Source organism: Cetorhinus maximus, chromosome 21 (genome assembly GCF_964194155.1).
Source record: "Cetorhinus maximus chromosome 21, sCetMax3.hap1.1, whole genome shotgun sequence".
NCBI lineage: Eukaryota > Metazoa > Chordata > Chondrichthyes > Lamniformes > Cetorhinidae > Cetorhinus > Cetorhinus maximus.
In genome coordinates, this window is record NC_135899.1 from 10,694,768 (window position 1) to 10,712,225 (window position 17,458).

The following is a 17,458-nucleotide window of genomic DNA, read 5'->3' on the forward strand; positions in this document are numbered from 1 at the left end:
AAAGCAAATTAGTTGTATCCATTGTGTAATGGACATTTCATATTGACTTTGATCCGACCATTAAATTAAGTGAGAGAAATAAGGCGAAATATTGTTGATCGATTTTTCATCATCACCGTTTGATGCTTACTGTCTGTTGACTCCAACTTGCATCGTGACTCAGGACTAAGCAGCCCTGTCGATCAGTGTCCCAGCCACCACCTTCAACATTCGCTCCCTCCACCACCTACGTACAGTGGCAGCATCGTTTATCATCTACAGGATGCACTGCAGCAAACCACCAAGACTCCTTACAGCACCTTCCAAACACGCGGCCTCTACCATCTAGAAGGACTAGGGCATCAGATACAAGGGAACACTATCACCCACATGCTCCCCTCCAAGAAGGCAGCTCATCATCACCTACTGCAGGGTAATTAGTGCTGGGCGATGAATGTTGACCCTGCTAGTGATGCCCATCTCCCGTGAATGGACAAAAAAAAGATCGCTGGCAAATTGCAGACTGAGAGCTGATGGATAGAGTAAGGGTGGCGGTGATGGTGGGAGGGGGTGGTGGTGGGGTGGAGGGCAGGGGGGGGGGGGGGGGTTGTTATGGGAGAGAGAAACCGGTTTGACTATGTGGTGAATGTGTTTCTATTGGATTCAGGATGACAGAGTTTGCGAGAAGCAGTTGAAATTTATCATACGAATACATCTTTATTCTTCCCTTTAAGGCATTCCAGCTGAGTCTGCGAGCTTCTTAAGCTTTTTTATTCACTCATAGGGTGTGGACATCGCTAACTTGGCCAGCATTTATTACCCATCACTGGTGGTGAGCTGCCTTCTTGAACCGCTGCAGTCCATGTGGCGTAGGTACACCCACAGTGCTGTTAGGGAGGGAGTTCCAGGATTTTGACCCAGTGACAGTGAAGGAGTGGCAATATATTTCCAAGTCAGGATGGTGAATGGCTTGGAGAGAAACTTCCAGGTGGTGATGTTCCCATGTACCTGCTGCCCTTGTCCTCCTAGGTGGTAGCAGTCGTGGGTTTAGAAGATGCTCTAAGGAGCCTTGGTGAGTACCTGCAGTGCATCTTGTAGATGGTACACACTGCTGCTAATATACGTCAGTAGTGGGGGGAGTGAAACTTTGTGGATGGGGTGCCAATCAAGTGGGCTGTTTTGTCCTGGATGGTGTCAAGCTTCTTGAGTGTTTTTGGAGTTGCACTCATCCAGGCAAGTGGAGAGTATTCCATCACACTGTGACTTGTGCCTTGTAGATGGTGGACAGGCTTTGGGGAGTCAGGAGGTGAGTTACACGCCGCAGGATTCCCAGCCCCTGACCTGCTCTAGTAGTCACAATATTTATATGGCTAGTCCAGTTCTGTTTCTGGTCAATGGCAGCCCCCAGAATGTTGATAGTGGGGGATTTAGTGATGGTAAATTGAATGTCAAGGGAGATGGTTAGATTCTCTATTGTTGGAGATGGTCATTGCCTGACATTTGTGTGGTGCAAATGTTAGTTGCCACTTATCAGCTCAAGCCTGGATATTGTCCAGGTCTTGTTTTTAATAAATATGGACTGCTTCAGCATCTGACGAGTTGTGAATGGTGCTGAACATTGTGTAATCATCAGCAATCATCCCCATTTCTGACCTTATGATGGAAGGAAGGTCATTGATGAAGCAGCTGAAGATGGTTTGGCCGAAGACATTACCCTGAGGAACTCCTGCAATGATGTCCTGGAGCTCAGATGACTGATCTCCAACAACAACAACCATCTTCCTTTGTGCTCGGTATGACTCCAACCAGAGGAGAACTTTCCCCCTGATTCTCATTGATTCCAGTTTTGCTAAGTCTTCTTGATGCCTCTTTCGCTCAAATGCTACTTTGATGCCAAGGTAGTGACTCTCATCTCATCTCGGGAGCTCAGCTCTTTTGTCCACGTTTGAACCAAGGCTGAAATGAGGTCAGGAGCTGATTGGCCCTGGTGGAACCCAAACGGAGCGTCAGTAAACATGTTATTGCTAAGCAAGTGCCTCTTGATAGTACTGTTGATGACCCCTTCCATCACTTCACTGATGATCGAGAGTTACCTGATGGGGAAGTGATTGGCTACGTTGGATTTGTCCTGATTTTTGTGTGCAGGACATAGCTGGGAAATTTCCACATAGCCGGGTAGCTGTCAGTGTTGTAGCTGTACTAGAACAGCTTGGCTAGGGGCGTGGCAAGTTCTGGAGCACAAGCCTTCAGTACTATTGCAGGAATATTGTCAGGGCCCATTGCCTTTGCAGAATCTGGTGCCTTCAGCAATTTCTTGATATCACGTGGAGTGAATCAAATTGGCTGAAGACTGGCACCTGTGATGCTGGGGAGCTCCGGTGGAGGCTGAGATGGATCAACCAGTCAGCATTTCTGGCTCAACATTGTAGCATATGCTTCAGCCTTATCTTTTGTACTGTTGTGCTGGGGTCCCCCATCATTGAGGATGGGGACATTTATGGAGCCTCCTCCTCCAGTGAGTTGTTTAATTGCCCACCACCATTCATGACTGGATATGGCAGGACTGCAGAGTTCAGATCTGATCCGTTGGTTGCGGGATCGCTTAGCTGTGTCTATCACTTGCAGCTTATGCTGTTTGGTACACAATTAGTGCTGTGTTGCAGCTTCACCAGATTGACACCTAATTTTTAGGTATGCATGGAGCTGCTCCTGGCATGTCCTCCTGCACTCTTCTTTGAACAAGGGCTGATCCCCTTGTTTGGTGGTAACGGTAGAGTGGGGGATATGCTGGGGCATGAGATTACAGATTGTGTTCGACTGCAATTCTGCTGCTGTTGATGGTCCACAGGGCCTTGAGTTGCGAGATCTGTTCGAAATCTATCCCATTTAGCACTGTTATAGTGCCACACAACAAGATGGATCAATGTGAAGACAGGACTTCGTCTCCACGAGGACTGTGCGCTGGTCACTCCTACCGATACTGTCATGGACAGATGCAGCGGCAGGCAGGTTGGTGAGTCTCACAGACGTGCGCGGTATGCTTGCATGGCCCAACACCACAAAAACATCGAAACTCAAACCAGTTTGAATCAGGAAGTGCTGAGTGTGAACATGGCTTCCAGGCAGGAGGCCGAGAGTTTAACCGAGGAGGCAATTTGTCCCATTTGTCTTGATTTCTTCACCGAACCGGTTTCACTGGAGTGTGGACACAACTTCTGCCGCTCCTGTGTCACCCAATATTGGAGAAAGAAGGCGATGAACTGCTGCCCGGGATGTAGAGGGAAGCTTCAGAAGAGAGCTTTAAAAGTCAACTGGGCGTTAGCGAGTCTGGCCGAGAAAGCTCGAAATCTGGTACTAAGTCCGAAAGAGAAGGAAAGTAAACTTCACTGTGAGGAACAGCAAGAAGAACTGAAGCTGTTTTGTGAAACTGACAAGAAATTGATCTGTGTGATTTGTAGAGATTCGCGGGAACACAAATCTCACAACTTCCTGCCGATAGACGAGGCTACAGAGATGTACCGGGTAAAAAATAATGCTTTCTATTAGATTTCAATCCTTTTTTAGTGTACACTTCTTTGTTTCAATAATGGGGGAGTTTAATTTCTGTTGTAACTCCAGGATCAATTGAGTAAATGCTTAAATTCGGCTACAGAGAGAAAGGCTTTGGTTCAGGACACCGAACAGGAACAGAAACGGACGATTTGCGAAGTTAGGGTAAGGTTTCCCTGTGCTGATTTTCTGGGATCTCGGTTAGTTTTGTTCCCTTTACCGCGGGACATTAATTATGTTTCGCATTTCATTTGGTAGGAACAGTCGAGCAGTCTGCAGACCCACATCACATCCGAGTTCACTAAAATGCACCAGATTCTCACTGAGAAAGAGCAGCGTTTAATCAGAGATCTCAGGGAAGAAGAGATGAAGAGTTTATTTCCAATGATGAAAAACTTCAATGCAATCCAAAAGGAGTTAGATTGTATTGAGGGAGAGATATTGGAGTTACAGAGACAAATGGACGAACAAGTTACAGCCAGATTTCTGCAGGTATATATTTTCATAAACCACCGCCGCTTTCGGAATGCTTGAAAACAACTTGAGCAACCTTAGTCTTTTAGTGCTGTTGCGAAAGTATTTCCATTGACAGAACCCATAAACACTGTCAATTATTTGTCTGACGGGCCAGTAAACTATCCTCAAAAGAATTAACCATTCAAGTCCCACTGTCGTCCCTACGCATTTCATGAAGAAGTTTCATTTCATCTTATCACCAACTCAATTTTTTTCTCTCATGGGGTGTGGGCGTCTCTGGCAAGACATGCATTTGTTGTCCATCCCGAATTTGCCCCTGAACTGAGTGGGTTGCTAGGCCACTTCAAGGCGCCGTTAAGAGTCAACCACACTGAAGTGTGTCTGGAGTCACATCTCGGCCAGCTTTCGCCTTCCCTAGTTTATACGACAATCGATTATTGCTGCTATGGTCTTTGAGGGGAGGCGATGGCGTAGTGGTATTGTCGCTGGGCTAGCGGACCCGCGTTCGAATCCCAACACGGCAGATGGTTGAATTACAAAGTCTGACGATGACCATGAACATTATCGATTGTTGTAAAAACCCATCTGGTCCGCTCATGTCCCTTTCGGGAGGGATATCTGCCATCCTTACCTGCAATGTGGTTGACTCTTAAATGCCCTCTGAACAAGGTCCATTAGGGAATGGCAATAAATGATGGCCTTAGCCACATCCCATGAACGAATAATTGGAAAAAACATCCAGGTTTACTGATCCACTCACCATGGTGGGATTTGAACTCATGCCTCCAACTTGAGTCTCTGGATTACCAGTGATATTACTAGTACGGCACAGTCTCCCCCTCATTCGCTCACTGACGGTTGTTGTTCCTTTCATCGGGAGAGAAGCTGGTTTTTCACTGGGTAGGCCTGATGATTCAATTCAAACACAACCACAACTTGAATTTAGATAGCCCTTCTAACCGAGCAAAAATGCACTAGGGGCGCCTGATGAGGATCGATTACTGGACAAAACTCGACAACAAACCTCTAAAAGTGATATATGAACGTGGCCATACGCTTGGTCAAAGAGGTAAGTTTTAAGGAATGTCTGATACGTAGGGAGTCCCATAGAGAGACGTTAGAGTGTAGGATTATTGAGAACAAAAACCATAGCCACTATATTCTGATGTTACATGGCCAGACCGAAACCTATGAATTTAGATCTCTCTCCCTGTTTATTTCAGGAGGAGCTGCTTCAGGGCAAGAGGTTTGTCACTCTCTATACAAAGCATTAATGAAGTTATAACTTGGAAATGGCTGAAACATTCTAATATTGAAAATTTCACACTTGAAGGCTTGTTCGAAACACTCAGGGACTATCATTGGTCAATGGAAAACTGCCATTGGGAATATTCAAGGCACCTTTGCAGTACAAAATCTGGAAAGGAATGATAGACAGCGTCGCCCCAGGTAAAGAGATTCCTGCGTCCATTTTTCCAAAGCTTGTAAATCTGATTTTAAAAATAGCCCGAGTTTATGCCAAAGACGACGGTCCAGTAAAAAATTTCGACAGCCTGTTCTCTGTAAATATCTTGAAGGAAAGTGTGCTTTTTCAGTGAAAATCTCTACACAGCACGAGAGATCCAAAAAGCAAGATCGCACCTTTCGCGATCCCGGGGCTCCCTCAGTGCTTTACAGCCAATGAGTTGAGGTCACGGTTGCAAGTTAGGAAGTGTAACAGTCAAAATGCGCACAGCCAGATCCCAGAAACCTATTCTGAGCGATCAACGTTAATAAGGACACTAGGGTCACCCCCTTGCTCTCCTCAGTTGCACTATGGACCCATTTCGTCCGCCTGAAAGGTTGTGCGCAACCTCGCTTCCCATCCGAAAGACAGTACATCCGACAGCGCTGAATTCACTCAGTGCTGCGCTGGGTGTCTCGATCTACATTCTGGGCTCAAATCTCTGGAGTGGAGTCTGAACCCAAAGTCTCGGACTCGGAGGCGAGAGTGTTACCAACTGAGGCACAGGCGGACAGCTATAAAGCACGGGATGTGAAGGGAATCCCTAAACTATACAGTCAGGGTAGATTCATTCAAATCTCTCTTTCCTTCCTGGAGGTTTTAGTATTAAATCACTTTGGAGCCGATACACAACAGGTAATAGTAAATAATCAAACATTCAACAATCACAATTTAAGACGGAGATGAGATGGGATTTCTTCTCTCGGGTCGTTAATCTTTGTAATGCGAGCAGTGGAGGCTGTGTCATTGAATATATTCGAGGTTGAGTTAGATTATTGATCGACAAGGGAGTTAAGGGTTGAGGGGACAGGCAGGGAAACAGTGTTAAGGCCACAATCAGATCAGCCATGATCTTATTGAGTGGTGGAGCAGGCTCGACAGACCGAATGGTCTACTTCTCCTATTTGCTATGATTTCACAATCACTGAAATTCAGGTGACGGTAGAATTCTACAGAGAGCCTGTAGTACCAAAGACTTCCGGACGATGGCGCTTCTCCACCATTGAACAGATTGCAGAACCGGCCTCTCCGCCGATGCTGCCAGACTTGCTGAGTTTTTCCAGGTAATTCTGTTTTTGTTTTGTTTTGGATTTCCAGCATCCGCAGTAGCTTTTAGCTTTTTGTTTTTGCCTCCATACAGCTATTGCTACGGAGGGGGCTATAATCATTTCTTATCGTGCTGTAACAGTTAATCTCATACCGAAATGGGCCTCATTATTGACAACCTCAAGGGAATCCCTGATCCATGTTCAATGTTCATTGACGGGATCAGAATGTGTAAAGGACTGTCACCCAGTCTGGTTTATCATCTGAGTGTGTCTAGAACCTCAGTGGTTATTTCCCCATTCTGTCCACCTGAGTCCTGCACAGCCCCCCGATGTCCCTTCACTCACAGCACCAACTGTTCGCTGTATTGTCCTCGGGGCTCTGTCAGTACTTGAAGAATGTAGATGTAATGAAGTCCCCCAGTAGTTCCAGGAACATGTTCCAAGTACTGAATTAAAGTACAGATTACGTATAATTGACACGGTACAAACTGAAGGGGCTACATCATCTGAACATCCACATTCCATTTTAAAGGCTTAAAAGGTTTTGGCAATTCGCTGTAATTTTATTATAAATTCTACATGGAGGTTCTGGTAAAACAATAGAATAACATCAAGACAAAAGTAAAATACTGCAGATGTTGGAGATTTGAAGTAAAAATAAAAAGTGCTGAGGATACTCAGCAATCAGGCAGCACCTGTGGGAAGAGAAAGCGAGCTTCAGGGCGATGATCTTTCAGTAGAACGAGGATTTCACCAGAAAGGCCATCTACCTGATACGTTACTGGAAAAACTCAGCAGGTCTGACAGCATCTGCGGAGAGGAATACAGTTAACGTTTCGAGTCCGTATGACTCAATTCAATTATGAATTCAGTTCTGATATAGAGTCATACGGACTCGAAACATTAACTGTATTCCTCTGCGCAGATGCTGTCAGACCTGCTGAGTTTTTCCAGGTATTTTTGTTTTTGTTTCAGATTTCCAGCATTTCGCTTTTACCTGATACTTTAACTTTGTTCCTCTGTCCACCGCTGCTGAGTATTTCCAGCATTTATTCTGTGGAGTTTTTTTTTTTGTTACGCTTGCTTAACTTCCATTGGATCCATAAACTATCTCGTAGGCTTCCCTATGACCCAACCAATCCCAAGTGGCAATAACCCTCGGAACCCTCCTTAAACTACAAGAGACTTTTCTTAATAAAGTCATTCAGAATTCAAATAGATGACGGACTTGTGTTTATTTTAACTTTTCCCCCAGCTCCAGCTTCTCTGACTCTGGATCCGGACACAGCGAATCCCTGGCTCATCCTGTCTGAGGACCGGACCAGTGTGAGACTTGGAAGCAAACGTCAGCCGCTCCCTGACACCCCGGAGAGGTTTGAGCACTCACCCTGCGTCCTGGGAACTGCCGGGCTTATATCAGGAAGGTTGTACTGGGAGGTGGAGGTGGAGGACAAGACGTGGTGGGGTGTCGGCCTGGTCAAAGAGTCCGTTAGCAGGAAGTGGAAAACCAAAGTGACACCTGAGACCGGATATTGGACTGTGTGGCTCTTACCCGTAATTGCCATACGTTGCTCACACCTCCCCCTCACCGACCCCCCTCACCCCGAGTGTGAATCCCCGGAAGATCGGGGTTTTCCTGGACTATGAGGGTGGACAGGTGTCATTTTACAATGCGGACAACATGTCCCATCTCCACACTTTCACCCACACTTTCACTGAGAGAATCTTTCCCTTCTTCCGCCCGGGATTGAGCCATGGCTGGAAAAACTCAAAACCGCTGACTATCTGTCGAGCTTAAGCCCAATAACTGCGGAATCCCTGCCCAAAGTGGGGGCCTGATTCTCTCCACTCCCGAGAATTCCTGTCGAACTAATACTTTCAATTCAAATTATGTTGCTAATCAGGGTGTAACCGCTGTTTCAGCTCCGGATAACTGGCCGAAAAAGTTCTAAAATAATAGCAAAATACTGCAGGTTGCTGGTAATCTGAAATAAATACAGAAATGCTGGAAAAACTCAGTAGGTCTGGCAGCATCTGTGGAGAGAGAGAAACAGAGTTAACGTTTCGAGTCCAATATGACTCATCTTCGCAATTGAATAAATTCTCCGAATAAATTCTCTCCCCTCCAATCACAGTAACTGATCTTCCAGCACCGATTTGATTCCCACTCGCAGCAATGCAGCAATTCACTATTACCATGCTACCGTTTCAACATTTCAGCTATTTCCCTGCATTTGCCCGTTAAACTTTAGGCGATGAATAATCCGATGGCCGCCTTTTAGCGAGACAGGAATATCAGGCCAGTGGGTTAAGCGTTCATCCGTTGGTGTTAATAACTAAGTCATTTCTAAGCGCATGTTTCAAAATAGTGTACCTTTTATTTAAATAAACTAAGCCGAGGAAAAGCCGGCCTCTGAGTTCCCGGGAATTACTTTATCACTTTTGTTTCATTATTAACTAACGTCAGCATGTATTGCCCATCTCTCGTTCCGCTTAAGCAGGTGGTCCTTGAATGACTGTATTCCGGGTGGTGAAACTCCCACAGTGCTGGGAGGTAGCGATTTCCAGCACTGTTATCCAGCAACATACAGGAAGAGCGATGCGCTTTCTCGTGACTCACCTCTTGACTCCCCAAAGGCTGTCCACCATCTGCAAGGCACAAGTCAGGAGTATGATGTCAGGCCTTGCCTGGATGAGTGCAGCTCCTACAACACTGAAGCAGCTTGACACAGTCCAGGACAAAGCAGCCCACTTGATTGGCACCTTACACGCAACCTTCAACATTCAGTTCCTCCACCACCGAAGCACATGGCAGCAGTGTGTATCATCTACAAGATACAGAACAAGAACTCACCAAGGTTCCTTCTACTGCACCTTCCAAACTCATGACCTCTACCACCTAGAAGGACAAGGGTAGCAGATACATGGGAACACCACCACCTGGAATATCCCCTCCAAGCCACACACCATCCTGACTTGGAAATATATCACTGGGTCCAAATCATGTAACTGCCTTCCTAACAGAACTGTGGGTGTACCTACGCCACATGGACTGCAGAGGTTCATGAAAGTGATTCACCACTACCTTCTCAAGGGCAATTAGGAACGAGAAACAAATGCTGGCCAAGCCAGAGACGCCAACATCCCATGAAAGAATAAAAAAAAAACTGGCACGGCACTTGACTTAGAAGGAAATTTGCAAATGATCCCCATGTGCCTGTTATCCTTGCCCTTCTGGTCTTCGAAGTTGGGCGGTGCTGGAAAAGGAGATTTGACAAGTTGCTGCAGTGCACCTTGCAGGTGCTGCATGCTGCTGTTAATCTGCGCTGGTGGCGAAGAGTGTTTATGGTGATAGATGGGGTGACATTCAAGCAGGCTGCTTTGCCTTGGACTTGTATTGAGCTTCTGGAGTTGTTGGAGCTGAACTCATCCAGGTAAGGTCAACGTTTTCTATCACACTCCTGACTTGTGCCTTTTGTATGGTGGAGAGGCAGGAGTTTACCACTCACTGCAAGATACCGAGCCTATGGGCCGCTCTTGCAGTCATGGTATTTACATGTTTGTTCTAGCTGAGCTTTTTGTCATTGGTAACCCCCATATTATTGATGGTGGAGGATTTGACGATGGTCATGCCATTGAATCTGCGCCTTTATTAAAATAACGAGACAGGGGTGCCAAACCAATGGGTTAACCATTGTTGTATTGATGTTAATAACTAAGTAATTCCTGAGTGCAGATTGCAAAATCATGTACTTTTTATTCAAATAAACTAAACAGGAGAAAGGCTTGTTTGTGGGCCCTCAAGATTTATTTGATCAATTTTGTTTAATTATTAATTGCAAGCCAACCGGAGACGGATAGATTCTCTCTGGTTGGCGATGGCCATTACCTGGCACTTGTGCGGTGCCAATGCTATTTGCCAATAATCAGCCCAACCCAGAATGTGGTCCAGGTCTTGTGGTGCATGGCACAGACTGCTTCATTAACTAAGGAATTACAAATGGAATCGAAACTAATTATCAGCAAAACAATGGCCACTTTGAACATGATGCCAGCGATGGCTCAGTTCAAGCACTCACACCTGAGGCAGAATGTTATGTATTCAAATTCTATTCCAGAAACATGAGCACAATAACCATCCAGGATACCGTCAGTTGTGAGTTGTTTGGGTCAGACATTCAACCGAGACCCCTTCTGCTGTCTCAAGTGGACGAAGAAGATCCTATGGCACTATTACAAGAACATGGTCTGATCAATAATCATCCTTCATCCAACATCGTTATGAAAATGATTATTTGGGGGATATCGCATTGCTGTTCACGAAATCTTGCTGCGCCAAAATGACTGCCCCATTTCCCACATTCCAACATTGACAACATCTCAACATGTGTTCAATTGACTGTAGATCACTTTGTGGGTTCCTGAGGTCACAGAAGGTGCTATATAGATGTTCATCTTTCTTTTCTGAGACTGTGCTTGACTTTATTTCCTCTGGAGATCTTCCCTCCACAGCTTCCAACCACATAGCCCCTAAGACTGACCAGCACCTTTCCAACCTCCTTTCCAAGCACCACAAATACAATTGCCCTGTTACACCCACAGATCTAGGCTGTTTTGCTCGCACTGAACTGATTTCTTCCTATCTCGATTTTATTTTTTCTCCCGTTATCCAGTCTCTTCCCACCTCCAGCCAGTACTCTTCTGATGCCCCCCTCCGCCCACCCATCCCCATCACATCAACAGCTTCCTGGTCCAAACCATTTTCTTTTCACTATGGACATCCAATCCCTCCACACCTCCATTCACCCAGCTGGATAGCCTGAAAGCCCTTTACTTCCTTCAATGAACGCCCAACCAGTTCTCATCCAACACCACTCCCCTCCTCCTGGCTGACCTTGTTCTCATTCTGAACAACTTCTCCTTCAGTTCCACTCACTTCCTCCAAAAAGTGTTGCTATGGGAACGATGACAACGACTCGTTCTCCCAGTTGCCTTATCTCCTTTGCATCTGTACTGATGATGCAGCCTTTCACACTGGCGCTTCTAGCATGTCTTCCTTTTTTTCTCGACCAAGGGTTCACCACCCCACCTTTGTGGACAGGGCGTTCACCATGTCCGATTTATTTCACACATTACCGCTCTCACCCATCCCCCTCCCTCCCAGAACCACGATAGGGCTCCCCTGTCCCCACTTCCCACCCCACCAGTCTCCCTATTTAACAGATCATCCTCCATCATTTCCGCCATCACCAGTGTGAATCCGCCACCAAACATATCTCCCCCTCCCCTTTCAATGTTCAGTGTGCCCTCCATGGCACCCCAATCCACTCACCAAATACCCCAAACACACCCAACCCTTCTCATAGCACATTTCCCTGCAACGGAGGGAGATGCAACCTCCCCCATTCTCACCATTCAAGTCCCCAAACACTCTTTTCAGGTGAATCAGTGAATTACATGTACTTCTTTCAATTGAGTATGCTGTATTCACTATTCACGATGGGGTCCCTTCTGTTTTGGAGAGGCCAAACGCACGCTTTGTGGAATGCCTCTGATCAATCCACAAGCATGACCCTGAGCTCCCAGTGGCCCTGCCATTTTAATTCTCCATCTTACTCCCACTCTGACCTCTCTATCCTCGGCCTCCTACACAGTTCCAATGAAGCTCAATGCAAGCTCGGGGAACAGCATCTGATCTTTTGATTAGGCACTTAACAGCCTTCCGGTCTCAGCATTGAGTTTAACACAATCAGATCACAACATCTGCCCCCATTCTGTAACCTTCCTCTTTCCTTGATTTTTTTTGGTTTGCTTTCAAAGGGCAGATTTTCATGATTCTGCCATTCACGCCTCCTCTAGGCATGTCCTTCTTTTTCTTTATTTCTCCCATTTTCATTCCCCTTCCTCTGCACTTTTGCTATTTTATCTCTCCTGCATTCCACCCTATCACAGATATTCCGTTTTGTTCTCCCATTGCCTTTCACTGCCCCTGGACTTGCCGAATATCTATTACCTCAGTAACTTGTCCCAGTTCTGACGAAAGGTCATCGACCTGTCTCCTTTTCTCTCTCTCTCTCTCTCTCTCTCTCCTGTTGCTGCCGAGGTTGCTGGGTGCTTCCAGCATTATCTGTTTTGATTATAGATTCCCAGCATCCACAGGGTTTTGCTCCTGCGGCAGCCTTTATTCCCTGTCTACTGCAGTCGCCTCACACACTCTCCCACTTTCATATTCAGAGCGGTGGAGAAGGAGTGAGAGCTTGCAAAGGTGAGTAGGAGCTTTCTAGTCAAATAATTTTAATGTGACATGCTTAAATGTCAGCACTGGAAATGGTCTTGCTAAGCAAACATTCAGAGACCCCGCTATCCTTATCCAACAACTACAATCAAATGGAAATGTGGAAGACAACTTGCTCAGTGATGTCCACCAAAGGTAAGACTCCAATGCACAGCATTTATTATTAATCTGTCCAATTACCTTCAGAAATATAAAGCAACCTTGATCTTCTGTCTGTCTTTGTAACTCTGAAATTGCCAATTTAACAAAATGCAACCCCTATTGGATTCGCTGATGTTTTTTTCTTTCACCATTTAACCATTCCACATTTAGATTACTTATTGATAAAGTTCATATTCGCCTTTTGATATCTCTTATTCCTTCTCTACCATTCTGAAGCAGTTCTTGCCCATATGCAGCAAGACCTGAACAATATCCAAGCTTGGGCTAATAATTGGCAAGTAACATTCACGTCACACAAGCGCCAGACAATGACCATCTCCAACAAGAGAAAATTTAACCATCTCCCCTGACATTGAATGGCATTACCATCACTGAATCCCCCACTATCAACATCGTGGGGGTTACCTTTGACCAGAAACTAAACTGGACTAAGAGCAGGTCAGAGGCTGGGAATTCTGCGGAGAGTAACTCACCTCCTGATTCCTGTCCATCATCTAAAAGGCACAAGTGTGTTGGAATGCTATCCACTTGCTGGATGAGTGCAGCTCCAACAGCACTGAAGAAGCTTGACACCATCCAGGACTAAGCAGCCAGCTTATTCGACACCCCATCCACCACGTTCGACATTTACTCCCTCCACCACCGACGCACAGTGGCAGCAGTGTGTACCAGCTACAAGATGCACTGCAGCACCTCACCAAGGCTCCTTTTGCAGCCCCTTCCAAACCCATGACCGCTACCTTCTAGGAGAAGAAGGGCAGTGGACACATGGGAATACAACCACCTGGAAGTTCCCCTCCAAACCACTCATCATCCTGACTTGGAAATATATCGCCAGTCCTTCACTGTTGCTGGGTCAGAATCCTGGAAGTCCTTCCTGAAGGGTTCTCAAAATTCCCACATTTTTCATATCATCAACAAGGATATGACTTTTGGACTTTTATGGCAGAGGACCCAACAGCTGAGTTAAGTGTAGAACCCTGCAGACAGGAGGCTAGGCCCATGAAGGCCTGGGACTGGACATGCCCGGGCTTGTTGAGCACAGTGTGGATTGTTTGCCTGAAACCAGACAACGAGAGGAGTCCGATTACGCATTCTTCCCTTTAAAACAATCAACCCAGAGAAAGACTTCATCTTACACGAATCTAAAGCCCATCAAAATCTTGCATAAAAAATCGCTACTAACTACTAAGGCAGGAAGGCAGCAATCAATGCAATTATGCGAACCTATCAATACTCCACATATACAATGGCTTTCAGTTCAAGAGAGTGACAGAAACAAGAAGAAATACCAGTCAGTCACCCCTGCAAAAACAAGCAAGTGATTTCTCTCTCTCTTTGGCTTGGGGGGGGGGGGCGGGGGGCGGCAAGTGTTTTCTAGCAGAGACCACAAGTAAAAAAAAAAACAAGACAGTCTCTTCAGTTACCCTACAGAGAGAACCAGGATTCCATCCCCTGGGACAAGCCAACAAGTGTCTCCAACAGGCTGCAAGTCTGCCAAAGGCAGCTCTACCGAAATCACCCAACTTTAAGGCTGCAATTTACCACCATCTACGCTTCACAGATTAAGGGGCAGGGTGAGCAGTTTTGGAGTGGTTGAAGCAGAGTTTCCAGCAAGGCCGCAACCACAGCCCTCGTCGAAGATCGACCACCCACAACCGCGCCCTCCACCCAACTGAAGAACCTTCGCCGATTCCACAGACCAGGACCACATGGGGACGACAGGCCCCAGAGGACACAAAGAGCGTACCCCAAAACTGCAACCGGCTTAGCAGGCTGGATTTCAAACTGTCAAGGAACCCTAGTTGGTGAGCATGATCCCTGACCTCTCCTAGTTCAATTTAGTTAGGCTTTTGGCGTGAGACAAGGGTAAGGGGATTAGTAGCGTGATTTTCCCTCATTATGCCATGTGTTCTCCATTCTTAACTAAGTGTAGTTTGTAGGCCTGTATAATCTCAGCGTAATCTTAATGTTATAAATTCATTTGTTGACTTCAATAAACTCAGTTTTTTTTTTCTTTCACCAAAACCAGTTGTCTGCTGCACTTTGTCACAACCCCCAAATAAGTCCAAGGTCTAGAACCCAGGGAGTGGGAGCGATTCGAACTGCTCAGAAGTCAGAGATGAAGCTGACACACACACCACCACCCCCTGCATAATGGCGACCACGACAGGACCTTGGCAAAAGGGATGCGATGCAGTGGACACTGATTTGGAAGAGAGAACTGTAATGGAAGAGAGGATTTCAAATTATGTGTTCAGTAAGGTGAATATGGAAAAAAAATGGGTGACTAATCTGTTAAATGCTGGGCGCCCGGTAGATGCTGCAGCTAAATGGACAGAAGGGAAGGATCATAAAAAATCCATAGAAAAGGCAGTCTGGCTGATGTGCTTCAAGAAATAGATCCAGCTTTTGGACAGGCTCGTTGAAGCACAGGCAGCTGAGATTCGGGACTCAGCCCTGGAAGTCCAAACAGAGACCCTAGCAGGGGAGAAGTTACTGTTAGCATTGCAGGCTCTGAACCAGGAAAGGGTGCAGTTAGTGGGGGAGCATAAGACCCAGCAGGAATATTTACAGTGTCAGGTCACCAAGGCCAAGAACAATGAGCTGGGGTTGCGGGAAAAGAATGCCTGCCTAGCAAGACAAGTTAGAGAGCAGGAGGAGAAAGTAAAAGGCTTACAGGCAGCCTATAAGATAGTGAGCGCACAGGGGTTTGAGGATGCAGACCATGGCCCCTGCCAGAAGCAGATAGAGAGTCTGAACCTTGCTCTAAGGACGGCAAAAGGCATGGTGTGCCTCATAAGCCCTAGTGCAGCCCAGGTCGACTTCACAGGGAACCTGGGGAGGACGGTTCAGACACCACAGGTAGTGCCAAGGGACTACCCGGTTGAGGAGCAAGAGGGCCCATGACCACCATAGCGCCAAGCTTTAGCGAAATCTGACAGGAGGGTGTGTGGAACTAGGGGCAGAAGCTGAGGAGGAAAACCCCCAGCGAGAAAGGTTGGGACCAGGGCCAATGTGCCCGGCCTGGCAGCAAAGGTTCGGCCCGCCCGCTGATAACGGGGATGAGGGACCCCTCCAAAACCAGTTCGTAGTTCCCCACGGCACCCAACAGCTTAGGACCATGGTAAGCCATTTAACTAAACTTGCAGCAAATGGGGATCCCTCGGTCCACTTCAGGGAAGTGGAACAAGCAGCAAGCATCAATGAGTGCAATGATGCTGAACAGGCCAAAATGCTGCTATTCCCCCTGGAGAGTAAGCTCTTCCAGCCCTTCTCTGACCAATGTAAGATGGGACAGTGTGATTATGGGGAGCTCAAGGAGGAAGTTCTTGAGGCCATGGGGAAGAATGAGGGAAGTCCTTTCTCCACGGTGGAAAAAGCAGTGCAACTCATAGGAGAACCCCCGCAGGCTTTTGCAGACAGGTTGCAGCCGGGGTATAGGAGCGCATGCAGTGAGACGCCTAACTGGGCTAACCAGGACCAGGATCAGCGGGCTCACTGGCTCCGTTGCCTGGTGGCAAACAGCTTGCCACAGGTCAGGGCCACGGCAGGAATGTGGTTTGACCCAAAGAATTCCCTGACTACCGAACTCAGAGACAATTGACCATAGCTTACTGTAATGGTAAAGGAACCGATGCACACCCACCTGAAGGGAAAGTGCATGAAATGAAACCCGGCCAGGGTAGGAAGGAGTGGCATCAGGAAGAGAATAACCCTTCCAGTACAAAGCTCAACTGTTATGGGTGTGGGAAGAATGGACACTGGAGGAAGGAGTGTAAGGATCCTTGGAAAAATAACAAAGGAAAGAATTCCTCAACCACAGCCCAAAAGGCAGAGACAGGAATCCCTCCCGCCAAGGTCGAGTCATTTTTGGGCGCCATGAGAACCCTATTTACTGGCCCAGGGAAGGTAGCAGCCACCACCAGCGCGCTGACCCCATCAGCCCCATCTAACCCACAACCCTGACTAGAGCCAGCGCAGCCTGTTTACCTGTGTTCCCTTACCTATGACTTATGGAAGAGATCCCTCGTTGAGATGGAGGTAGAAGAGGTAAAGGGGGCCTCTCTGTTGGACACGGGAGCATCATGTACCATGATCCATTCAGCTAACCCCACCACCTCATCTCTATTGATGGGGTCCCAGACAGTCTGTCGGGATTCAAAGGTAAAGAACAGGCTGGCTCATTTTTCATCCCACTGACCATTCGTTTAGGAACACTCCGCTCTAAGTGGACCTGTATCCTAATGAAGTGGGAAGTGGAGGGTGGAAAAGGGATCCTGGGAGCCAACTTTATTGTAGGCCACGGGATCCTAGTGGATTGGAGGAATCACTGCCTATGGGGGCAAAAACAGGAAAGGAAGGCGGAGGAGTAGTCATCTCAGGGAAACAGGGGAAGGGGACCCTATGCACCATGAAGCCTAAAGAGGGTTATAACCTCGA

At 46.9% G+C, this 17,458-nt stretch overlaps 1 protein-coding gene and 1 pseudogene across 2 annotated transcripts in view; one reads left to right on the forward strand and one right to left on the reverse strand.

The window, feature by feature from the left end:
* The window catches only part of LOC144695670 (uncharacterized), a 278,313-nt gene that overhangs the window by 142,516 nt on the left and 118,339 nt on the right, over positions 1-17,458 (reverse strand). The window lies entirely within an intron of this gene.
* LOC144695675 (zinc-binding protein A33-like) lies at positions 3,043-8,542 on the forward strand (annotated as a pseudogene). The gene is made up of 6 exons (XR_013579987.1): positions 3,043-3,501; positions 3,598-3,693; positions 3,787-4,020; positions 5,229-5,251; positions 5,339-5,454; positions 7,814-8,542. The product of XR_013579987.1 is annotated as a zinc-binding protein A33-like (transcript).